Below are 5,577 nucleotides of genomic sequence, written 5' to 3'. Positions count from 1 at the left end.
GTGCTGACTCAATGGCACCTAACAACAACAACAATGGAGTTCTGTTTTGGTGCTTTAGGATAAGCACTGGACTAAAAGGTCAGTTTGAACCACAAGGTATGGGGTTCAAACTCAGCAGCAGCTCCTCAGAAACCCTATACAGGGTCGTTATGGGTTGGAACCAATTCGATGGCATATAACAAACAACAACAATGGAGTCCTGGTGTGGTGCTGTAGGATATGCACTGGACTGCTAACTGCAATGTGGATGATTCAAACCCACCAACCGCTCCTTGGAAACCCTATACAGGGTCATTATGAATCTGGACAGACTCAATGGTACTTAGCAACAGCCACAACAATGGTTAATGATTACAAACATTTCTTCACATGTTTGTTGGCTGCCTGAAGTGTCTGTTCATATTCTCTGTTTACTTTTTGGATTGTCTTTGTGTTGCTGAGGTGTTTAAAGTATTTATAAATTTTAGAGATTAGTCTCTTATCTGTTATGTCATTGCCACATTGTTTTTCCCAGTCTGTGGGTTCTCTTTTTACTCTTTTGATGAGATCTTTTGATGTACATAAGCGTCTAATTTTTAGTGGGTTCCAGTCATCTAGTTTGTTTTCTGCTATTTGTGTGTTTTCCATTACGTTTGCTACTGTGTTTATGCCTTGTATTAGGCCCCTAAGTTTGTCCCTATTTTTTCATTGATGGTCTTTATAGTTTTAGATTTTACATTTAGGGCTTTGATCCCTCTTGAATTTCTTTTCATATATGGTATGAAATACAGGTTCTATTTCTTTTTTCTGTAAATGGATATATAGTTTTGCTAGTACCGTTTGTTAAAGAGACTCTCATTCCCCCCCTGTAATGAGTTTTGGCCTTTTTTCAAAGATCAGCTGACCATAGGTAGATGGAATACTTCTGGATTTTCAATTCTGTTTCACTGGTCTCTATATCTGTCATTGTACAGTATCAGGCTGTTTTGACAACCATGACTGTGTAGTAGCTTTTGAAATTGGAAAGTGTGACCTCACTTATTTTAAAAGACAAAAGCAGGCAAATGTATATAGACTAAAGTTTATTAGTGGTTATCAGGAGCAAGAGAGAGGGGGAAAAGGAGGATTTCTGCTTACAGTTATGGAGAAATCACATTGATTAACGGTAAGGTTGCATAACCAATTAATGTAAATGCTGTCAGTCAGTTGTATACCTGTTAAGAATTGACACAAGTTGTATGATATATTTTACTCAAGTAGAAAATACAAAGAGTAGTTGCTGAGGCTACTTATGTATAACCAAACACCTCATGGGATTTGGTTCTTTGATTTAGAGGTTCAGAGTCATGGTTTCATCAGACATAGGTGTTAATGTTTAGTGCATTTGTTCTACCTCCTAGTTCATTGCTTAGTGCCTGGAGTCCTAAAAGCTTGCAAGTGCCATTCCCCGTCCCTCCTCTGTGGAGGCCCCCTATGGTAAAATTCATTTTTATTTACCTGGAACGACACTGGAAAGAGAATCAGGAACAGGAGGAGGATGTGGAATGTCAATAACTGCCTCCTTTGCTGGGAGACCAGTAGAACTAGATGGTGCCTACCCAACTCCCATGGCTGCACATTGGGGTAAAAAATTCCATAGAAGAATTCTTATCAAAAGGAGGAAAAATACAGAATAGAATTTCAAATTCTCATGGACTTTAGACTTTTTGGAGCCACGGAGAATGGATGAACTCCTGAAACTATTGTCCTGAGAGAATATTAAGCCCTTAGGACCAAAATATCACCTGAAGATTTCTTAAAACCAAACAATTGTTGTTATTGTTAAGTGTTGTTGAGTTGGTTCTGATTCATAGTGGCCCTGTATGGGTTTCCAAGGTGGGTTTGAATCGCTGGGGTTGCAGTTAGCAGTCCAGTGCTTATCCTATAGCACCCCACAATAGTTTAGCATAAATAGTGAATAACGTCTGCCTTAGAACTGTGCTCTTTTCAGAACTATCTACTTGGGATCAAACTGACAACAGCAACTTGAAAGACAAAGATAGTAAACTTGTTTTTGTTGTTGTTAGGTGCCATCAAGTCAGTACTGACTCATAGTGACCCTATGCACAACATAACAAAACACTGCCTGGTCCTGGGCCAACCTCACTATTGTTGTCACACTTGAGTCCATCGATGCTGCCACTTTGCCAATCCATCTCTCTGGGGGTCTTCTTCTTTTTCTCTGATCCTCCACCTTACCAAACATGATATCCTTCTCCAGCGACTGGTCCCTCCTGACACTATATCTGAAGTATGAGAGATGAAGTTTGGCCATCCTGGCCTCCAAGGAGCACTCTGGCTGCACTTCTTTCAACACAGCTCTGTTGGTTCTTTTGGCATCCCATATAGCACTTTCAGTATTCTCCTCCAACACCATAACTCAAAAGCATCAATTCTTCTACAGTCTTCCTTATTCACTCTCCAGCTTTTGCATGCATATGAGGTTATTGAAAATATGCTTGGGTCAGGTGCACCTTAGTCCTCAAGCTGACATCTTTGCTCTTCAACACTTTAAAAGGGTCTTGTGCAGTAGATTTGCCTAATGCAATACATCGTTTGATTTCTTGACTGCTTCTTCCATGAATGAGTGATGATAGTTGATCCAAGAAGAATGAAGTCCTTGACAAGTTCTATCTTTTCTCCATTGATAAGAATGTTGTTTATTGGTCCAGTGGTGAGGATTTTTGTTTTCTTTACATTGAGACGTAATCCATATGGCACTCTGTGCTCTTTGATCTTCATCGGTAAATGTTTTAAGCTCTCTTCACTTCTAGCAATCCTGATGCCTTAGGGACTGTGAATTTATACTAATAGAGGAGGCTCAACTCAGAAAAGGAGGGCTAAGAATAGTTGCACAACTCAAAGAATGTAATAATCATTGTCACTCTATTGTAAACGTAGAAATTGTTGAATTGGTGTATGTGTGTATTCTCAACAACAGCAAAAATAAAATAAATAATTTTAAAAAGAAAGAAAATAGAGAGGGAGGTGGGGAAGTAAAGAGGAAGGAAAGAAGAAAAAAAAGGAGGGATGGAGAGAGGAGAGAGAGAGAGAGAAATTATTCAGGTCTCAAAGCAGTGTAATTGGAAAATTAGGTTGGACTGCCCTGTGGAAGACACTAAGGCATACTCCCCTCCCCTGAGGTTTTAGAGGTATCAGTAGTCTAACCTGTGTGTGTTGTACTTCCCTATTCTGGCAACATAGACACATTTTCAAATGAAGAAATTTAGGACTAGGGAAAGATTTGACAAGGTCATATAAAGATTTGGCGAGGAATGCATGTCGGGAGTCTTGCTCAATCTAGTGCTCTAATAATGATTTGAATGAATTGTGTGCATATACTCAGACTTGAGACAGCAATAATAACAGTAATAAAAAGTGCCATTTATTGACTATCTGCTGCTTACTACATTAAAGCAGTTTATGTATATTATTGAGATCACTGTTTAGTCCTTTAAAGTAGATATTCCATCTACTTTCTGGGTCAGAAAAAGGTTAAGAAATTTGCCCAAAGACACACAGCTAGTAGTGGTGTTATGATACAAACTGTCTACGGAATGCCTGCACTCCTAACCAATATGCTAGCCTATCCCAGAAAGAGGCTGGAGAAATAAGGGTTTCAATCATCAGTCTGACATCAACCCTGATGATGTAACAGAAAAGATGGAACAAAGAACTCCATTTGACCTTTTGTTTCTGGTTCTTGAAAATAATCTTTGGAATTTGTCAGCAATTGTGGTGTCTTTGTTTTCCAAAATAGCCAGGCAACACCTGCCTGTGCAAATGTGTTGGTAGTCTACTAAGCAATGGATCTCAGTAAGGGAGAGAAGCACAATAAATAGGACGATCAATCCTGAGGGACCGTTCCGGTTGGACAAAGGAGAGAGATTTGAGCAGATATTAGAAATTAGTTGACAGTAGCAGAGATGGAGAAGAAGAGATAGAATTAAGGAAATAAAAGTGATCATGATCTGAAGGCTGAGTAGGTATAAAGGTGAAAGAGAGGTGCAATAGTTTGAGTATCAAGCCTGGTTTTGGGTCCCTGAGGATGCAATCAGAGCACCAATCATTATGTCCAGAGGAAGGAATTATGCTAATTGTTGTTGGTTGAAGTCTTTCAGGTCCAATTGGTTCTGACTCATAGAGACCCTATGCCCAATAGAACTAAACACTACCTGGTCCTGCAGCATCCTAACAATCATTATGTTAGAACCCATTGGTGTTACCACTGTATCAATCTATCTCTTTTGAGGGCTTCCTCTTTTACCTTGACCCTCCACTTTACCAAGCATGGTCCCTTCCTGACAACATGTCAAAAGTACAATAGATGAAGTCACACCATCCTCACTTCTAAGGAATATTCTGGTTGTACTTCTTCCAAGACAGATTTGTTTGTTCTTCTGGCAGTCCATGATACTTTCAATACTCTTCTGCAACACCATAATTCAAATGTGTCAACTCTGATCCTCCTTATTCATTGTTCAACTTTTACATGCAAATGTTGTTGTTGTTAAGTGTTCTTCAGTAAATTAAGACTCATACTGACCCTATATAGGGTTTCCAAAGAGTAGCTGGTAGGTTTGAACCGCTAGCAATCCAGTGTTTATCCTACAGAGCCATATCCTACAGAGCATATGAGGCAGTTAAAAATATCATGACTTGGGTGGGGGCACCGTACTCCTCAAAGTAACATCTTTGCTCTTTAACGCTTTAAAAAAGTTATTTTATGCAGATTTGCCTAATGCAATGTGCCATTTGATTTCTTGGCTCCTGCTTCCATGTGTTGACTGTGGATTCAAGCAAAATGGTCTTTGAAACTTCAATCTTTTCTCCATTTATCATGGTATTATTTATTGGACCAGTTGTGAGGATTTTTGTTTTCTTTACATTGAGGAGCAATCTATATCAAAAGCTATAGTCTCTAATCTTCATCAGTGTTTCAAGTCCTCTAAGCTGGTGTGGGACTATGGGATGAAGCACTGGATCGCAATGTTGGTTTGAACCATAAGGTTCAAACTCACCAGCCACTCCTTGGAAACCTTATACAGGGTTGCTATGAGTCGGAACCAACTTGAAGGTACTTAACAACAACAACAAGAAGCTTTCAGCATGCTAGTTCGTGTCATCTGCATATTGCAGGTTGTTAATGAGGTGGACATATGCTGAGCATTTACATTAATTCATTGGCAATGAATTAAGTTGTTGGTCTTGTAAAATTCTATTGTTGATCTCCAGCATCATTTCTATCACCAGGGCCATATTTTTCAACTACTGATCCTTTTTGTTTCTAACTTGTGCATTCCGATCCCAGTAATTATCAGTGCATCTTGATTGACTGATCAATTTCAGACAAGAAGTTGGTAGAATTTTTCAGTGTCAACTTGAATAATAGTGGTATGAACTGGTCTTCCTTGTAGGTGTATGGATATTATTCTATCATAGACAGCATTATACTTCAAGATAGATCTAGAAATTCTCTTTTTGAATGAATGAGATGCCATTCTTTGTCAATTTGTCATTCATGGCATAGTAAACCATATGATTGATTTTTTTTTTTTT

This window comes from Chrysochloris asiatica, unplaced genomic scaffold (genome assembly GCF_000296735.1).
Source record: "Chrysochloris asiatica unplaced genomic scaffold, ChrAsi1.0 scaffold00026, whole genome shotgun sequence".
Classification (NCBI taxonomy): domain Eukaryota; kingdom Metazoa; phylum Chordata; class Mammalia; order Afrosoricida; family Chrysochloridae; genus Chrysochloris; species Chrysochloris asiatica.
Note: the sequence above shows the minus strand (reverse complement) of the source record.